This window comes from Canis lupus, chromosome 31 (genome assembly GCF_003254725.2).
Source record: "Canis lupus dingo isolate Sandy chromosome 31, ASM325472v2, whole genome shotgun sequence".
NCBI classification, from domain to species: Eukaryota; Metazoa; Chordata; class Mammalia; order Carnivora; family Canidae; genus Canis; species Canis lupus.
The window spans coordinates 4735433-4757925 of record NC_064273.1 but is presented as its reverse complement, the minus strand read 5'-3'; positions in this window follow the sequence as shown (position 1 = coordinate 4757925).

The following is a 22493-nucleotide window of genomic DNA, read 5'->3' as shown; positions in this document are numbered from 1 at the left end:
CTTAAAATCCTTTTCTCTCATCTCTTCGTATAATTGTTTTTGCAACATACCCATATGTCTACCAGTTACAGAATGAGAAATGAATGTTAGCAATCAACAAAGTTTAACTCCAAAACAATATAAATTCCATAAGGACAGGGAATTGGTTAGTCCTTCCCATGGCATAAAGAGTGGTTTGTTTACCTCATGCATGTGGGGAAAGAAACAGTTTGCTTGCATCAACTTATTTTGAGTCTTCTTTTAACCCTCTGTCTGCAAATAAGACTTGTAGTAATGGAGAGACTGAGAGAGGTTTAGGGGGGAAGAAATAATATTAAATTTACCACAGGAATCATAATAGTAATAACTTCTTTGGCTACAGACCTAAACTACGTTTTCTATAATAATCATCAACAACAACAAAAAATAGCTATGTCATATACCCATATTTTCTTCCTTTTTTTTCTAATCAATTGTTACTAAATTTGAAGGGTATATTTATGACTCCTACAAGCCTTAACAGAAGCATGCTGTATTACCAATAAAGTAATTAAACTATTGGAGTTATTCACATGTAATAAAATATGTTGTTTTTCTGTATACTGTTCAATTATATTAGAGTTCTGATGAAGTAATGACAGTGATAGGCCCACATAAGGTTATAAAATGTGTGAGATGAAATACTGGAGTTATAATCAAAGGTCTTTTTCAGACAGAACACACTTCTCCAGGTATATTGTTTGTTAAAATATTGAAATATACTTGAACTTGAAATTTTTTGCTTCCCTAAACTCTCTACGCCCAAGTATTATGGCCACCTCCCTCATTGCCCTCTCTTTCTATAATCTAGTAATTTGAAGGTAAAAGCTTGCCTCACTGTGAGACTTCTCAATCTCTCTTGTGGCTCTGAATAGCTTATGCCTATGATTTAGTATCACTTGCCACCCCTCACCCCATCAGGACAGTTCTCTGTAAGTAGAATATTTCTTCTTGGATTCCTACCAGTTCATCTGGTAGAAGAAAGAAGTTGCTTCATGTTTCCATTCAAAGAAGTCCAGTTTACTCAAGGTGTGTGGAGTTGAACTGTTTCTACTACGCTGGAGAAGCAGGAACTTGTTTCAATATACTAGTTTATTGAAATGATCTAGTTTTTGTTCTGTGTATGTGATAATGATCCAAATGGAGAAGGAATTTTGTGAAGAACATAATAAATATTTCTTCTCTCACTCTCTCTGTATAAGTAAACAAACAGAAGAAGTATATATTATTTATACTTATCCCCAATTATCCATGTTACCAGAAAATTATATGTTAGCCTGAAATGACTACATAATTCTTTCCATTAGGATCAAGATCAGAAGAACATAAAAGATTCTACTTATCATCAACACTGAACTTCTATTATCAATTCTCTAGAAATAGTGGCAAGATCAGAAGGCACAAAGTCGGAAACAGAGGAAGAAAAAAATCAATACATGAAGAACCAGAGAGACTATTATTAAAGCACTGAAGAGAGAACAATAACATCCATGATTTACCTTTTTATTCATCTAGTTGAGTCCATTAACAAAGCGTATGTCCTATTGTTAGTTTGATATTGTATTGCATTTCTGTTTTTGTTTAAAGATAATTTGAACTGCAGGAGGTCTCTACTCAAACTTGGTGCTATTATATCTCTTAATTAGGAAATGCCTTATTCTCTAGGCTCTGATGCTCAAAACAAAATGAAAAATATAGCCCCACACAAATGAATTTACATTTAGCTCTATGTTCTGTACTTTTGTAGGAGATGGGTAAATTCATATAGAAAGACAGCTCTATGTTTTGTAGCTCTATGTTCTGTACCAATTCTATTAACATATGGAATATTTTATCAGAAAGTGAATAAGATTTCTCCCATAAATTTGCCTTCTATTTGAGAAGCATTTATCAGAGTAAAGAATCACCTTGTGCTTCATCAATTTCTCCCTCCTTCTATGTATTGATCTTGACAAAACTGAGTGTCAACTTTGAAAAGAAGCAAGTATTTATTAGTCTAATGCCATTTTAAATGAGAATTCTGTTTGTAGTTTGGGCAATAATAATGGCAAATTGAAATACTTTCTGTAAAATTCAAACAGGATGAAACTCAAATCACATGAAATATCATCTAAAGAAATTTAAGTCAAGCCGTATTCATTGAACGACATAAGAAAAATCTCATTTGTAGAATAAATTAACATAAATTTAATGGCATTTAAAAATTACATTTACATTAATTTTAATTTTTTTCTGTCCTTATATAAGGATAAATTCTCTTTAGATAATAGAATTTCTTACTAACTGCCAAGAAGAGCATAAGAGAGGAAATTGAAGAAATTAATACCTTGTTGATTTGATTATTGTAACTTTATCATGTACTCTGATATTGGTATTCTTCAATATCCTCCCTTTTCTCATACTGTGCCTTGAAAATATTTCAAGGATGGATAACCTAAGCACATTTCATGTATGATCTAATTTTTATTTTATATTATACACTACTTTTTAAAAACATAATTAAATACTGTACCTGACAAGTAAAATTCACATAAGAAAACTAAACTACATGTAAATCCTGGGAGTAGGGCAAACCTTTAAAATTAAAAAAGGAGGGCAACCCTGGTGGCTCAGCGGTTTAGTGCTGCCTTCAGCCTAGGGCCTGATCCTGGAGACCTGGGATCCAGTCCCATTTCGGGCTCCCCACATGGAGCCTGCTTCTCCTTCTGTCTGTGTCTCTGCCTCTCTCTCTCTCTCTCTCTCTCTCTCTGTGTCTGTCATGAATAAATAAATAAAATATTTAAAAAATTAAATTAAATTAAAAAGGGAAGAGCAATGTATTTTTTAAATTCCCTCTTTGTAATATTGTGATTTATTATAAGAAATATATATTTGGTCAAATATTTACAACTCACATAGCCTACTGATTCCATTTCTCTGAAGAACTCTAATGCCAGTGTTCTGATATACAGATTGTTGTGTAATGCTTTCTGGTTAGGAGATGGGTAAATTTATATAGAAAGACAGAGAAAGACTTCATGAGAGAAAGACCAATACCATGATCCTGTCTCAGAAGTTTAAAGACCATGAAGTACATTTATTTACTGGCAAAGCCCTACCTAATGCTATGTAACAAAAAAGTTAACAGCCCCTGAGATGGACTTTTTCCGGAGATGTCAGAAGAATAGGACCAGTGGATTTATAATTATCCCCCACCCCCACCCCAGTAAAGGTTACAGAGAACTTTCCTCTTTAAGAAAGTTGTATACTGGAACACCTGGGTAGCTCAGCAGTTGAGCATCTGCCTTCAGCTCAAGGCATGATCCGGGGATCTGGGATTGAGTCCTATGTCAGGCTCCTTACAGGGAGCCTGCTTCTCCCTCTGCCTGTGTCTCTGCCTCTCTCTGTGTCTCTCATGAATAAATTTTAAAAATCTTAAAAGAAAAAAGAAAGTTGTGTACTGTGAGTGGAGGTAATTTGCTGTAATACATGAATGATGTGCCAAATTTCCAAAAGCGTAATTTACATCTAAAGTTCCCCTGAGAAAAGTTACTTTATTCCTGTCTAAGAATGCTTTTTATTTATTTTTTTTATCGAGGTCTAACATTACATTAGTGACAGGTGTACGGCATGATTAGATATTTGTGGATGTTGCAAATTATTGCCAATAAGTCTAGTTAACATCCATCACCATGCTTAAGAAGTTCTACTCTTCACTCCTTGAGAAGCCATTACAGCAAACATATACTGTCAGAAATAGCAGTAGGCAGAAAAAAAATGGCCAAAGTAACATTTTTAGATTTTACAGCTTTCTCTATTGATACTAATGTGGCCTCACTAGTAACAGACCCACTTGTCTAAAACAAACAGCACTAAGATCCTTGATTATACAATCTGTCTTCAAGGCATTGAATCTGAATTCAAACATCATCCACTAGTTAAAAAGTAATCACAATTAGATATTAACACCAGTTATCACACTTCGGTAATTATTGCATATTTTTAGAAGAGGGAGGTTGGAAGGAACTAGACCAGAAACTCTTCAAATTTGTATTATGCTATGTGCCAGTCATTTACTGCTGCATAGTAAGTCACCCTCAAACTTATTTTCTTTAGATAATCTGCTTCTGTGGGTCATAAATGTGGTAATCCTTCTGTCCTGGACCAGGCTCATCTATTCTCACATTGTTTCACCACATGTCAATGGCCTCACCTGAGAGGATTGAGATGGCCAAGAAAGATGGGAAAGCTGAAGTCACTGGGGCCTCTCTCCATGTGGCTGCTCATACTGCTGAACATTATCCCAGACTTCATAGCGTTTTAAGAGCATTCAGACTTAAAAGCATGCAAGTCCTATGCTCTGAACTTAAACTTCTATGATATGTTACTGGCCAAGTGAGTCACAAAGACAGCCCAGATTCAATGGGTACAGAAATAACTACATTTTTAAAAGATTTTATTTATTTATTCATGAGAGAGAGAGAGAGAGAGAGAGAGAGAGAGAGTCAGAGACACAGGCAGAGGGAGAAGCAGGATCCATGCAGGGAACCCAATGTGGGAGTCAATCCTGGGTCTCCAAGATCAGGCCCTGGGCTGAAGGTGGCACTAAACCACTGAGCCACCCGGGCTGCCCTTTAATGGAAGAAAACACAAATTATTTTGGCTCTTTTTTCCAATGTATCACATAGGGGCTTGAATTTCAACACAAATACTATTTTAGTTCGGTTCTGTTAATATCAAATGATGTTACATTTGTTTAATGGTAATGATATCCCACTTTGAAATGGCCCATTAATGCATTTTCCTAAAAAGGCTAGTTGAAATCTTATAGTCTGTTACCATCAAACCAACCTCTGTATTTCAGAATTATCTACTGAGAAATGGACTTGTTAATAACAACAGCACATTATAGTACTTGCATTACAGGATTATTAGAATATAAAATGTTTGTTGAAATCTGCTCAACAATAGGATACTAGTTACATAACAACATGTATTCATCTTTGAGTATGTTAATTAAGTATATTCATAAAAATATGTGTATTACAAAGTTATATAATGTAATAATGATAAACATAAGTCTAAATTTGTCTATAAAATATCGAAATATGTTTCAAGCAACGAACTCTTGTTCTGCTTTTCTAAGCCTCAGTTCTGTAACTTAAACATGAAAATAATTGTTCTTCAGAGTTATTAAAAATGTTGAGGTAGGGGCACCTGGGTGACTCAGTCAGTTATGAGCACAACTCTTGCTTTCAGCTCAGGTCATCATCTCAGGGTCCTGGGATTGAGCCCCACATGGGGCTCCATGTCAGCAATGAGTCTGCCGAAAGAGTTTCTCTCCCCCTCTGCCACATCCCCCACTCATGCACACATGCTCTCTCTCTCTCACACACACACACATACACACATTGATCTGCCTCTCCAAGTCAACCACCTCTCCAATTCCCATTCTAACATCACTCACTCTACTCTGGCTAGACTGGGATTGTCCTTTCATGAAGTACGTTTATCATTCCAAGGTAAGAACATGAGAATATGTATGTAATGAGCTTTTCAGTGAATATTGGCAAACGATTTCCACAGCCTTATGATATAGTCATGTCTTTGGGGTTTATGATAAAAGATATCTTATGAGGAAAGCCTTTTTTAATATCCTAAGTAAAAGGAAACCCTCTAAATATTTTAATCACTTAACTTCAGAATTAGAAACCTTCCTGAGTTGAATTTAACAAAGATTATCCAGAATAACTGGTGGGGCTTGACTTAATCAGTTGGAAGGCCTTTAAAGTACAGCTGATACTTCAAGAGATAAATTCCTCATGTGCACAGCATCTTTAACTCATGACTGGAGTTTGAGTCTGTTAGTCACTTTCTCACTGCCTGACCCACATTTTGCAGACTTGCTTAGCCAGTCCATAAAATTGGGTAAGCTAATCCAATATGTAGTTCTTAAAATATGTATTTTATATATGTTTATATATAATATCCATATATAATTATATATTCAAAAATATAGTTAAATATATGGCTCAAGTTTTTGGCCAAATTTTGACTGATGCAATCAATGGCCAAGACCAAATCGAATACTTTTTTTAGAGTGTTTTGTGATTATTCTTTTTCTATAGCTGATAACAAAATCCATGTGGCAAGAAATTATACTGGCCTTATCCCTTACCAAATAAGACTCATATGGCTTCTTATCACATCATTTTTCACTTAACGTGTTAGTCAATAAGCTACAGAATCAAATTGACTATAAGATCCCAATGGTGAAATATAACAAATGTAGTTAATACTCATAAAACTCATCTGATGATTAGGATGCTCTTTAGAACAATGTTCTTTCAATCAATTACTCAAGAATCTAGTTTGTTCTCATTTTGTGACCCTGTAATATCAATGGTTGCTTTTAGATTTCCCAAAAGGAATATAAAGGGCGACTTTTCAGACTGTGCACTCTAAGTAATTTCACTGAGAAGTGATACATGACCTCCCCAAACTACAAAAGGGCTAGATGTATGAGAAAACATGGCTATTTCTTGAGTGCTAGATATGTCTGCAACATCTAGTAGATGACTGAAGTAGATCAGACACTAGATAACTATTTATATGACAAATGAATGAGTTAATTAAAATCCCTTCTCCACAGAAATATACTGATTTCCTGATAATTTGACTAATAGTTGCTGATGATATATTTTAATATAAAAAGTCTTTAAAATATGACTTTAAATATATTAGTTACAGACCAAGTTAATTTAATATGCTAATTTCAAAAATATATTTTGTGATAGGGTTCTAATTTACACATTATATTTTGTATCTGTTTCATATTTAGTATTTAAATATTTATACTATGTGCCCCAACTTTGTAGAGAAATCTTTAGGGTATTTTCTCTGGGAACATAGTGACAGGCACTCTCTTCATAGTCAAAACGTTAAGAGGTCTTCTAAATATCCAGCTTTTTTGTTGGTATATACATAGAATAGATCTTGAGGTTTATAAATTCCTTTCTCACTGTTGATAAGGAGACAGGATTTGAAAAATAATAAAAACAAGATGATCATCTGTTCTCCTACAGCACATGCAAAACACACAAAAAAGAGTCTTGATTTTAGTTTTGATGTTTTCTGTATATTGGTATATAGAAAGAAGTCATGTACGGATACATAGAAAGACAAATGGCATCATTCGTGCCTAACATTTAGATTTTAAAATAATGGGGATCCCTGGGTGGCGCAGCGGTTTGGCGCCTGCCTTTGGCCCAGGGCGTGATCCTGGAGACCCGGGATCGAATCCCACGTCGGGCTCCCGGTGCATGGAGCCTGCTTCTCCCTCTGCCTATGTCTCTGCCTCTCTCTCTCTCTCTGTGTGATGACTATCATAAATAAATAAAAAATTTTAAAAAAATTTAGATTTTAAAATAATTAAGTAGGGCCGCCCGGGTGGCTTAGTGGTTTAGCGCCACCTTTGGCCTAGGGTGTGATCCTGGGCCTGGGATCAAGTCCCGCGTGGGGCTCCCTGCATGGAGCCTGCTTCTCCCTCTGCCTGTGTCTCTGCCTCTCTCTCTCTCTCTCTGTGTGTCTTTTATGAATAAATAAAATCTTAAAAATAAATAAATAAATAAATAAATAGTACATCAAAGTCCTGATGTATTTATTTACGTATTAGCTATCACATGTATAGGTTATAACTTAACACCTGTAAAAAATAAATATATAAATTGTAATTACATAGTCTTCAATAGTAGTTGTTGAAAATGAAGATGAGGAAGATTGAAATTCTAGTTCTGTTATTTCCTACTTGAGATACTGGTCAAGTTATATTTAGTAATATTGATACAGTTGAAGGAATATACCGAAATATTTTTAACAGTAGTTGGTACCAATTAAAGATTTTTAAAAGTTTAGTATTAGTATATTAAAATAGAAAAGGCCAATCTTTATCATTAATGTTATTAGAATTAAATTGTTCATCTTGGACTTAGAGATAGATTGTGAAATTTTGATGAGGTATGAATCACTACTTAGTTTTTTGAGAGAATGATTATAAACTGGCCAATTAATTAAATTATATCAATTTATGTTTTAAATGTTAATTATTTTAAGATTGATTCTACTATTAAGTCACTTAACTTTATGAAACTATCATTCTATTAGCTGCATAATCCAATTCATATTCCTCTATTTATTAGAGAAGTAAATCTCACATTTCTACTAGTTGTATCAAAATGATCTCTGTAAATACACATATATGTGCGTGGGAATGTGTTAGTGAGAAATATATACAATATATATAATTGCCCTTTGCTAGTTCTATTTTATATAGACTGCATCTTTGAGAGAAAATGATCATCATATTCTAATTATTTTATCCATGAAAATACTAGAGTCAATGTATTATAATTTAATGATTATGCCTATTAATTAACATGTCATCTATTTACTTAGATCCATTTAAGAGAAAATAAAACATTTTACAGAAGAAAAGGTTGGTATTCACATGTAACCATTTATACGTCAAGCTTCTAAATTTTTATAAGCAATTTGTTTTCTCTTAAATCATACTGATAAACATTCTACACACAATACAGGCCTTGCATTTCTTTCTCTTTTTTTTAAGATTTTATTTATTTATTCATGACAGACACACACAGAGAGAGAGAGAGAGAGAGAGGCGCAGAGACACAGGCAGAGGGAGCAGCAGGCTACATGCAGGGAGCCCGACGTGGGACTCCATCCTGGGTCTCCAGGATCACACCCCCGGCCGAAGGTGGTGTTAAACCACTGGGCCACCGGGGCTGCCCTGGCCTTGCATTTCTTACAATGCTTATTTTGTATCACTATACAAATCTGTATTATTTAACTCTTGTTTGTACTATATAGTATCAAAATGCAATGCTGAATTTATACATTTGCTTCTAAATGTGCATAATTATTTTCCTTTAAACTTACTGTTATATCATGTTGCTTATTCTCCTTATAATATGTTTGATCATAAAGGAAAATTCATATAAACATAGCATCATAGAATACTGGGAAGGATTCTATAAAACTCTATTAATTTTTTTCTAATGTAAACTATTAACTGTTATAAAATTACATAATGGAATGTGACTAATATTTTCTTCATGATATAATGTGTATTATTTTAATGTGTATAAAATTGGCTTTAACCTCTAAGCTTGAGCCACTCATATTGGAAGGCAAGTGGCAACTACTGGCTAAATCAAATATGTATTTCAAATAAGGAGAGTTCACATTGCAGGCAGGAAAACATAGTTTTTATGATAATGCTTCAATTTTTATCAAAATTGTTCCCCTTTCTAAAATGATTCAACTCCACTCACCCTACTCATTAACATGAAATATATTAAGGACATGTGTCTCTCAGAAAACCAGTAATACCTCTGTCCCTAGAGAAAACTCCATCTGAATACCAAAATTTGATGGACTCAATTGTCTAAAAAAAATGGGGTGCAGGTGGGAAGGTTTCATTTTAATTATTCAGAAATAACTCCATCTAAAAGTTTGAAGTGGAATTTTTACAACTTATTGAGGTCACCTTCACCTCTTACATATTAATTGAAATTATTTTGTTCATACTTGTCTTTAAGCATATAGAAGAACATTTGAAGGATCTTGTTAAGCACACTCCAGTACTTAACTATAATATAATTTCATAGGGTTCTGAAGAATGTGCTAGTGAAATAATACAGTTAATAAAAACGTTACATCATAGAAGTTATAAAGATTTAAATCAAACAAAAATCATCATATTCCACTCAATGCTTCCTTAATGATAGTAGATAATTGAGACCTGCTCATTCTAAAGTTAAAAATATAATTTCCTTAAAGAATAGTAGTTTAGAATGGGTTCAGAGAAAGATTAGATAAGCAATGCATTCCATACATTACCTCCATAAATCAATGAGACCATGAAAAGTCAAACGCATTAAAATATGCCACCAAATTGGCTATCAAATAACAGTTATCAAGTTTTCAATTGCCAAAGTTCTAATTTGTTATATATACAAAAGTTTTTATCACTTTATCAACTTCCTTTATCTATCTAAAGATTTTAAAGTAGGCAAAAATCTATCCACCTGACAATCTGCCATTAAAAAATAACAAAATAATCATTTTAAATAGGGGAAGAAAATGGTCCTGCATATTGCATTTTTCCAGTATACAAAAATAAATTAATTAAAAATTCCCTAATAAAAATGAGCATATCCTGATGTGTGAAGATCTGCTTTTTACTCAATATGTATTTTGATATTTCAGGCCATCCAAAACCAAAAGGGTCACAGATTGGCTCCATAAGAGCCCAAACTGTTTAAGTACAAGTTAATACTACCATGAGAATAAATACCCTATTAAAAACAGATTTGTAAGTGGGATATTATAAAATAAACTTGGAAATATAGTGTGAATATAAATTACAATATTTTCTTCTGTAGTTCACTGTTAAGAATTTGCTTATATAATTTTTACAACTATAATTAAGTCATTTTTCCATATAACCTTTCCATGATAATGACATACAGAAATAATACTAATGAAAGCACATTATTTAGGAAACAGATGCTTTGTTTTTGATCTGTCACCCTTAATTAACTATAATTAACTAAAAGAGTGCTTAATTTTAATGCTGTAATATAGGAGTTGAAAAATGGATGAAAATTCAAGATAATTTTAAACCTTAAGAAACATTTTGAGATATGGTTAATAAGGAAATTATATTTTTAATTATACACAATAAAAGTAATGCTGAGAAAAGGATAACACTTCTGTATATAACCTCTTGTTTTTAAAACCAGATCTTGCTAATGTAGGCATATGGAAATAGCCATTTCTCTTTGACTATACCTTGAAAAACCTTTTTGATGTATTATTTACCATTAAGATATAGAAGGAACATAGAAAAAGTTTTCAATTCCTTTACGCATATGTCATATTAGGTATAATAAGGTAACATCTACACAGACACCAGCACTAATATCTATTTCTCAGTAGCATGTAGTCACGTAAATATTGATAATTTATACTGACCAAACTCACCCTGTTTTTATTAATTTACTCATTGTGAATTATCTTTGTGAATAGACAACATTTAAAATCAAAATATACCCTAATAATTTAAGAGTAGCATGGTAGAGAGCTTACAAGATTCTTTTGTGCTTTTTAATGCTATTTTGGGCTTCAAAAAATACTCCCTGAGGAGAACACAAAGCTCCATAAAGTTACATTATATTATGATAAATTGCTAAATTTTTACCAGCTAATCACCAAAGATAGAAGAATATCAATATTTTCTATTCCTTGAGAACTTTTTAAGCAATTGACCACAAATCAGAAAATAACTTTATGATCCACATAAAGTGTGATCCTATGCAATTTGCATAATATTTTTGTTTTTTTATATAAAGTTTTTTTTTAAGATTTTATTTATTTATTCATGAGAGACAGAGAGAGAGAGAGAGAGAGAAAGAGAGAGGCAGAGACACAGGCAGAGGGAGAAGCAGGCTCCATGCAGGGAGCCTGACCTGGGACTTGATCCCCGGTCTCCAGAATCAGGCCCTGGGCTCAAGGTGGCGCTAACCCGCTGAGCCACCCGGGCTTCTCCTGCATAACATTTTTGAATATCATTCTATGCACTTTAAAAAATAATAATTCTTTTCAGGTTTACTGTGACTAAACAATATATTGCACATAGATAATTCACAAATGTTATTCTGCCATTCTTCTAATTTAGAAAGAAATTAGTGGTTCAGTGTAATATTAGAAATATAAGAATTATAGTAGTATTTATCAGGGTTCAAATTAGTGAATTGACCTCTATGACCTTGAAAAAGTTGCTAAGACTCTCTGAACCTTCATATACTTATCATGAAGAGGACTATAAAAGTTATGCCTTAAAGTTTAAATACTATTTGTAAATTACCTAATGTAAAATAGTTGTAAATTTTATAATTTTTATCAGTGACCTGATTAAAAATGACCATTCTTTAAAAAAAAAAAAAAAGACTCATTTTAGAGAGAGTGCACCCATGTAAGTGGGGGGAGGAGCAAAAGGGGAAGAAAGAAAATCTCAAGCAGACACCCTGCTGAACCTGGAGGCCTCAATTCTAAAACCCTGAGATCATGACCTGAGCAGAAACCAAGAGTCAGACACTCAACTGACTAAGCCACCAACAGCTCCCAAGTGACCGTTCTTTTATTATAACTGCAGATTAGAAGGCTTTCCACCTTCATTGAGATACCATTTGAAGTCTCCCATTTCTGTACAGAAATAAACACACCCTAAAGACTCACTAAGATACTGCTTTAGATATCAATACTAATTGATCTATCATTGTACTTGATGGTATCTCTTAATGGACTTTTCTTTTCCACAATAGGAAAGAAAAAGCACATTGCAAGATAGCACGAAAGATATGCTGAAATTGTATTTCATATGAGAAGTTTTCTACTTCTTCTTGAGACATTGGACACATTATATTTGAGTCAATGTATTCAGTCTAACAATACCAATACCATGGATTCTATTTCATAAAAGTAAAATGTTACTCAGTGATAGTTTAAATAACAAAAAGGGAAAAGAAATAGTACATTTACTGTGCCTTCATTTATCATAAGATTTAATAATTTTCCTCAAATGGTATCTAAAAATATTTGAGGAAATTATACTTAATAATTGGTTGATCAGCACAAAAAGAAGTATCTCATTGTTTTTCTTTAAAGTTCTTCTTGTGAAGTGAAGTTTTCAATTTTCTGGGTAAAAGATGAAAAACAATTTGAATAGGCCAATAGTGTAAACCCGATGATTACTGAAGAAGTCGTCAAAACACTTATGCAAATATGATGTGCATATGTAATTACTGAGAAAGAAAGAAATGCCATTCAACATAACAGGTGCCATATCCTGGGGTGCTTTTCTACACTGAGTGGTGAATAGATGCTGTGAGCCTATCCTAATGATGGATAAAAAATTATTTTAATAAGTCACATAATGGTACTCAACCCAAGAATCCAAATATAATTAAATCAAGTAACTTCGAAGAGATTTTATATTATGCTACAAATAATTCCTAAAATAAATAAAACTTTTACAAGTTGCTATCAAAGCCATCTGTGGGTAATGCTTACAAATGTATCCCAATGTTGGTAACATATTTTTTAATTCTAAAATCCCATTGTTATTCTTTCTCTAATATTTTCATACAGGGTTAGCAACACTGCACTAGCCTATTCTGAAAAATAATTTAGTAGATACATTAACACCATTCCAGAAATGCAATACTGCTTAAAAGATAGGAACCTAAAAAATACTAGAATTTCTATGTACTATAAGTAGTTTTTGTTCTTGGTAAATAATTTAGATTCTAGACATTAACATGTAGAAATTTTTAAGAGGAAAACATGTTTAATTAGCATACAAAGCAGAAAATATATATTCCAGTGCTTCCCATTTGGACAAAAAAATTAAAATAAATATTTCCTACATTTCAAGTAGTTTGTTATATAAAATGTTCAAGGTCTTCAGATTACGTTATAGTGGTATATACCTTGGGTATAGAAGCATTTATATTTTCACTGGCTTTTTAAATTTGATAAGTAATTTAAGCTTTCAACTGTCTTCTGGTTTCCATTTTTATTGAAATCATTAATATTTTATAACTAACCACCCAAGGACATTAAGGGTGAGATCAGTAAAAATGACAGAACTGATTTACTGGAAGGAAGCAGAGGTTTAGCTAAAGTTGAGAGTGGTTTTTGGCTTATGTGCCTTAAAGTAGTGGTTTATAGCACTAAAGACTCATAGCAAAATTTAGGAGATAGCTTATCAAAATCAAAATAAAATTGTTTTGGCAAATATGCCCCCATACACATAATATGTGTCAATCACATATTGACACATATCAATACAATATCAATATAAAAACATAATGATCTACAATTATCTTTTTTTGGTAATAAGATCACTCCAAATATATTTTATGAAACCTGAAGCATATCAGATGATTGTTGCTTATCACAGATTTATGTATTACCAGAAAAATAACTCTTCATTATTTTATATTATTTTCTGGGTCATCTTTAACATCTTGAGAATTTATTTCCCACTGTGTATAGAAGGCAAAATTTGATATTACATCTCATAATAAAAGATTTGCTTAAAGTTCTTCAGACTTTGTTAGACATAATTGGAGTTGTTTTCATTTTGGTATGGTCATATTTTTCTATAAATTTATCATCGAGCTATTACAAATGAGAAGCTCAGATAACAAAGTGCTTTTAAAAGAAAAATGTAAAATATTTCTTTTAGTCATTCATACTTTCACAAATATTTGTTTCATGTCGTGAAAACTTCTATGCATTTGGGACACAGTAGTAACAGACAAAAAGCTATCCTACACAGCTACAATTTTCACGAAAGAACATTATTAAAGACAACAAGTGGGCAGCCCCGGTGGCCCAGTGGTTTATCGCTGCCTTCAGCCCGGAGTGTGATCCTGGAGACCTGGGATCAAGTCCCACGTCAGTCTCCCTGCATGGAGCCTGCTTCTCCCTCTGCCTGTGTCTCTGCCTCTCTCTCTCTCTCTCTCTCTCTCTCTCATGAATAAATAAATAAAATCTTAAAAAAAATAAGAATAAAAAAATAAAAGCAATAGGCCCCAAATGGAGTCAGTTATGCTAAGTCCCATGTCTCCAAATCAAAGCTTAACTTATAATGCCAGCTCTCTATAAGGAAAGAGACTTGGCAATAACCAATCTGCTTTTTGCCTATTATAACTTCCCGGTTTCTGCTCCCTTATCCTATAAAATATCTTTTCTTGTATAGCTCTTTGGAGCTTCTTTTATCTGTTAGATAGGATGCTGCCTGCTTCATGAGTCACTGACCAAATTTATCAGTTGAATTGTGTTATTTGACAATTTGATAGCATTTTTATAGCATTTTAAATGATGAAATATATTATGGAAAAAATTAAACAGAATTTAAAAAGTACTACAATAATGGGTTATTTTAGAGATAGGAAAGGCCTCAAACATAAGTTCACATTTGATAACACACCTAACAGAGATGAGAAGTTTAACAAGGGATATCAGGGGAAAGAATATTCCAGGCTCAGGAATCGCATGTACAAAATACAGACACTATAATGTCTATTTGCCATGTTACAGGAATAGAAAGGAGGCTCATGTGTCTGGATCAGAGTGTGCAAAAGAAAAATAGTAGGAAATAATATCAGACTTGACAGGGAGGTTAGAGCACTTGAAAAACTTTGTGACAATTTTAATTACAAACTGAAGAAAATAGTAAGGTATTTGAGACATATGGTGACAACGACTTTCTGCAAAGGATCTCCCTAACTGCTATGTTTGGGATAGATTGGGAGAGAAATCAAAGGAATCGCAGTTTGCAGACTATAGGACAATTTGAGCAAGAGTTAATGGTAGCCTGGACCAGTATTTTGAAACAGATGTGTTGCGAAGTGTTGGCTTCTGATATATTTTGAAGATAAAGTACACAGGATTTGATGATGAATTTGCTATGATGGTCAAAAGAAAATGACTTCAAGGTCATTAGCCTGAGAAAATGGAAAAGTGAAGCTGATATTTTTTGAGGAATAATGAAGAAAGCAAAATAGCCAGTTTGGGAGGGAAGATTAGGAGATTAAATTTGACTTAAGTTTGATATATCTATTAGAATTTTTTAAATGTGGTGTATGTCCACTTAGATATAGGAGTCTACACTTTGGAAGATAGATCTGTTCCAGATATATAAATTGGAAAATTTCATTTGATGGTATTTACAGGATATGTAAACCTTGAAACTAGAAGAGAATATCTACAGAGCTAGTTCAGACAGAAAGGAGAAGAACCCTGTGGCAAATCAAATTTAAAATTTGGAGAGATAGGGAACCCCTCTTGCACTGTTGGTGGGAATGTGAACTGGTGCAGCCACTCTGGAAAACTGTGTGGAGGTTCCTCAAAGAGTTAAAAATAGAACTATCCTACAACCCAGCAATTGCCCTGCTGGGGATTTACCCCAAAGATACAGATGCAGTGAAACGCTGGAACATCTGCACCCCAATGTTTATAGCAGCAATGTCCACAATAGCCAAACTGTGGATGAAGCCTCGTTGTCCATCAAAAGATAAAGAAGACGTGGTTTATGTATACAATGGAATATTCCTCAGCCATTAGAAACGACAAATACCCACCATTTGCTTCAACGTGGTTGGAACTGGAGGGTATTATGCTGAGTGAAGTAAGTCAGTCGGAGAAGGACAAACATTATATGGTCTCATTCATTTGGGGAATATAAATTAAAAAAAAAAATCCATTCATAAAGGGAATAAAGCGAAAGGAGAGAAAATGGGTGAAAATATCAGTGAGGATGACAGAACATGAGAAACTCTTAACTCTGGGAAATGAACAAGGGGTAGTGGAAAGGGAGGTGGGCAAGGGATTGGGATGACTGGGTGACAGGCACTGAGGGGGGCACTTGACAGGATGAGCACTGGGTGATATGCTATATGTTGGCAAATCGAACTCCAATAAATAAAAAATAAATTAAATAAAATAAAATTTGGGAAGAATAAATAGGGAATTAAAAAGTAGCAGCTTTTAAGGAAGAAATAAAATCAAGAATATATGATATTAAAGAATATAACAGAGGAAAAGGGTGTATAAAGGATTTAATCACTACAAACAGGTCAAGTAAAAGATCCAAGTTTTAACCATTAGAATTAGGGGAATGGGTTTCATGGATTATCTTGATGAAAAATTTCAGTGGAGTGGTGTAAGGGAAAAATAATTATGGTAAGTTAAATAAAGAATGGAATCTAACATCGGAAACAAAGTAAGAATGTCCTCTCTCACCACTTCTATGCAACAGTGTACTAGGGATCCTAGCCAGCACAATAAATTAACCAAAAGAAAGAATTAAAAACTAAATAAAAATAAAACTGCCCTTGTTCAGATATAAAATTATTGTCTGGATAAGAAATCCAAAAGAATTACTGTCCTATTTTTTTCTAAATTAAAAATAATAGAATATGTAAGTTTATCAAGGTCTTTAAGAAAATGAAAAAAATTATATATATATAGTAGGATTATCAGGCAGCATTAAGGACCAGCATTTAGTTGTTGGTAGTAATAAATATATAGATTAGTTAATGTAATAGTGGCTCCTTTTTCTGGCCAGATTTAATGGCAAATATTTGGCCACTGAAGAGGTAGAAAGACTTAATAACGGTGATATTTTTCCAAACATGAACTTTAAAAGGAGAGAGAAAGGGAATTGAGCATGTAAGATTTAAAAGGGAGGGAGGGAGGAAGGGAAAGAAATAAAAAAAGCAGTACAAAGTTAGGATCAATAGATTTTTAGATCTAGTAAATCTAAAAATATTTGGAATACAGTGTTTATGACAGAGAAATAGGAAGATAGTTACTTGTGAAGCTGGATGCCTGAAACTGAGACTAGGGTATGGATATAATTCTTAGTTATGAAACAGTATAGAAGAAAAAGTCTGAAAAACTGAAGGACCAGAAAACTTTGATACAGAGGTTCACTGATACAAATATTAAAATTATCAAATATTAGGAATATTTTAATTAAAAAGTTGGGTACCATGACTTCTGCACATGATTATAAAAAGTAGGAGAAAAAAGAATATAATCTGTTTGCAAAAGACTAACAGTTATGTTTATAGGAAAAAAATAAGTAAACATAGAGCAAGAGAGAAGGTGCTGATATTTGAAACAGAAAACAAGCAGGAATTCAGAGCACAAACATGAAAAATCTAAAAGCACACCATTCCAGAGCACTATTACCTTGTCTGACCTGATATCCTTAATGTTCTTGAGTAAATGGGATTCATACAAACCTCAAGGGACAATTAGATAATGTCATCAATGTGTTTTTTCCAGATACTTTACAAAGCTGAGACAATGCCTTTTCTTAATTTATTACATTTAAATTTTATGTTCACAAAAGATACTTTCGTATTTTCAGATGCAATTATTTGTATGAGAATACTTCTAAGTATGCATATTGTCTGCTGAGATCTCAGAGGATAAAGTGTTTTAATCTTGCTCTTGTTTCTTCCCTGGCCTGCCTATCTATATCTGAATAAATATGTTCCATATTCCTGAGGATACATAGTCATGTATATGAAAACTCTATTTCTCCATCTAAGGATAAAACAGTATTGTTATTTTAAATATTTTCATTTCATGAAATAAAATCAAACATATATTCATATAACTTAATCTCTTAAGTATATTACATTCAATAAAGAACCAATATGGACCCACTTTTGCATTATACACAAGCATTTCAGTTGAATCAGTTGATTTGAAAATAGCATTGAAAGTTAGTAACTAACTGTTATCAATTAGGTGCTGTGAAAAGGAGTTTTTCATACATAAGTTCTATAAAGGTTTTAGTATCCAAAATGCAAAAGCCTCTGAGAGATAGTCAATTTTGATCCCTACTTAACAAATCAGGGAACTGAGGCATTGAAAGTTTAAACCACATGTCCAATATCAAGGATTAAGTGACATAGCCAGACTTGAAGTTTAGCAATTTGACTCCAAATGCCAAATTACTAACCACTACATTAATTTGTAGGATAGGTCAACCAATGGCCCAAATGGCACATTTTAAAGTGATTACAAAGGAATTGCCCATCTTTCCTCAAAAGTCGTATTTTTGTTAACACTAATGTTGTGATTAATTACATTAGGGAAATATTTTCTTTTTCCAATGCATAGATTATTGGTGGGGAATGAGGGTAAAACAATTCAACTTATCACTGTTATTTTCTTGCTACAGCATTTCTGGCAGTTTTGTTTCAGACAATATATATGGAGATAAAGGCCAGTTATTTTTTGAGCATAAGCAACAAAATGTGAAAGCATTTTTACTTTCAAATAGCATTTGAAATTTTGCTATTTCAAAATAGCAACAAAACAACTAACTTGAAAACCTATTTTTATCATTGTCTAATACAATGGAAAGAGTTTAGAATTTAATGTCCTAAATATCAGGTCCCAAATTTCACTTCTACCACTAACTAGCTGCACAATATTGTTGGGGCAAGTGACTTAAACTTTTCAATCTTCTATTTCCTCATCTGTACAATGAGAGTATTATTATTTCCCTTATAGCATTATTGAGGATTAAATGAAATTAGGTATTTGAAATATCCCAGCCAATGTCTGGCCCACTGTGCATATTTAATACATGTCAGCAACATTATATTCTAATCTGTCTCTAAACAAAAATTTACCTAGAGGTAGGGTAAAACCGAATTTACTGGTTAACCTAAGAGATCATCAGAAAAGTTAATTGGGTATTTTAAGATCTGCATGAAATATTAAATAGCAGAATTACTCTATTACACTATCATTTGATATATATTTTCATAATAAACCATGTCAATCTAAGTGATATGATAAATAAGGTAAACATGGCACAGAAAGAAACATGAAAATATTATTTCTAATCCAGTTGTTAGACTTACAACCCTATCCTTTGTTTGTTGGGTAATATATAGAAAGCTCTTACCAAAACTTAAATTCTAGGAACATCTACTACACTTTAATATTAAATACCTCCTAAGTAAAGGATGTCATTTGATGTTTTTAAAAAGAAAAAGAAACTATACAGCATGAAGCAATATGGCTTAGAGTTCTCTTTTCTTGTGGTAAAATGAAAATTTAAAAAGCTGGCAATTTTTTGTTTTATTTAATGTAGGGATTGGTTTTTGCTTTGTTTTGTTTTAGGATACACTTTTTGACAGCAGATACCCAATTGTATTTTCATGGTCCATATCCAAGCACAGGGGCAGAAAATTATCATTAATTCACAAGTAAATTGATGAAAAAAAAAAAAAAAACAAAAGATTAGAGAGAAAGCAGATCTTTAACTTCTGCTTTCATAAATCCTTTATAACCTAAAAATCAGTAAGATCTACTTAGTATCAAGTTTTAGGGTAAATAAAAAAATAATTCAAGCAGATTATTCTTTAAGTGTTCAATAACTTGAAATGCTGCCATCCTACTCTAGACTTTTGGAAATCAATACTAGAAATGAATCAGTCTGCAAGGGATTCAACTGCTATAAGCTTCCTTCAGAATCCAGACAAAATAAGAAGCGTTATGTTATATACCACTGGAAAAGTGTCATGTAACATTGATTTACTATGTTAGTGACAGCACTGAAAAAACAAATCAAACTATCCAAGAAAGAGCAAAAAGTGCACTCTACGAATGTCCTTTGGATAACATTATTAGCCCTGGGTAAAACCATGAGGCACAAAAAAGATATTGAAAGTGGCCATGAATCTTGCTCAATTCATTTGACCTTTTAACATTTAGAACTATGAAAATTTTACAATATATTGAAATAAAATATATTTATCAGATATACTGTTACAATGGAATGTAATTCTCTCTTGATATTTATTTATTTATTTATTTATTTATTTATTTATTTATTTTTAAAGATTTTATTTATCCATTAATGAGAGAGAGAGAGAGAGAGAAAGCGGTAGAGACACAGGCAGAGGGAAAAGCAGGCTCCACGCAAGGAACCCGACATGGAACCCGATCCCAGGTCTCCAGGATCAGGCCCTGGGCTCAAGGTGGCACTAAACCACTGAGCCACCGGGGCTGCCCTTGATATTTATTTATTAAAAACATGGTTGAATCAATAAGTATGATACAAACTATTAGAAAAAATATATTGTTTTGAAACAATGTGGCTCATGTAATTTGAGGAGCCTTAGCCCAATGCAGATGCTCAACTGACTGAGACACCCAGGAACCCCTGAGCATCTAATTCTTAAGCAATTCTTTGAGAAGTCAAAGGTGGATTCTCTTATTTATCTAAGCAATAGGTAAAATATTAAATACATATATTTTCTATTTTGATTCTATTGAACAAATCATGATTTTTTTTATGGTTAAGGGTAACATATTCTGCTTCTCATCAATAGTGGCAACACAGGCTTTTCCACTCAAGTCAATTTAGCAGACATTCTATTATTCATCTTTTCTTTTTATATCAACTGTAGATTAACATTCCATTATAATTTAGTAACATTCCTCTCCAAATAGCCAGCATGACTTTAATTTATTATATGATGGTGTTATGGTCTCCTATAATATAGGTTCTTCAGTTATCCATGAATTCAAGACACATGGTATAGTTAAAATTTAATTCAGTTCCATACTAACCTAAGGTAACAAAAAACATCAAGTAACAAAAAACATCACCCCCCCAAACACACACACACACACACACACACAATGAGGTAAATTCATGGCACAAATGAAAATCAAATGAAATTTTATTAAATTGCTTCAAAATATTTTCTTATTGTCATTTTAAAAAATGGATATGGATATGTAGTTCTAAGAATTTAACATTTGTCTAAGATATCTTTAAAAATTAAAAATCAGAATGCCTATCCCCCTATGCCATAATTATATTGGTCATATCTTCCAAGTATAAAATATTTATGGCTACCTAAGTCTCACATGAAGATGAGTGAATACCACCTCAGATTCAAGATTGTAGTCATTTTTCAGGGAAGAGTCACAACTCCCTAAGAATTTCTGCCTGGATTAAGAATAGTTTGTTTCATGGAACATTGATTTCTAAGCTTTTGAAAGAGCAATTTCACAATCCTGCCTGAGAAGGCATGACTATTGGCCCCCTTACAGACACGAAGACCATATGAGCAGGTATGGTGCCCAGTGGAAACTGTGATTTATCATGCTACTGTCAATAAACTACAGAGGAGTTTGGGCCAAACAAATAGGAAGCCATGGTGGAGGGCCATGGTGCAAGGAAGCCAAGTAACAGGGGAGCCAAGCATGTGCTGGGCTAATTTAATTTTTTAAAGCTGTAACTCAGCCCACACCTTAGGGACACAATTTCTTTCTGGCAACATTTTCTGTGAAGCTAAAACAGCTGCTTCACCTCTCTCAAATCAGATATGTGCTGTTTCAAGCAAATGTTTACCAAAAATAACAATTGTCAGGCATGCCTTCTCCAGAAATTTTCGATTGAACAGATTACCATGCCTCTAAGGTTAGGGTTGATATAAACTATGTTTGCTAATAAAATTTGAATTCTGATATTTCTAGTAAAATGGAGAAATTAAGCAAATATGTAAAGATGCTGTGAAATAATATAAAACCATATATTTCAATAACAATTTTAAAAATAATGTTATAAAGGATAAGAGATTTATAATATATTTAAATCCAATTTGGAACAGTTTTAACCTTTTATAATATAGAATATTTTAAAAATATTTAAAGCAGCAATTAATTCATGAAAATTGAAAACCATTATATTTTGCCTGATTTTCATTCTCCTAATAAAAAGAAAATTTTACTGGAATACCAGATTTGATCTCCTAAACATTGAGTGTGTTTTATATTTTTTCTTCTGGGTTTTTTAG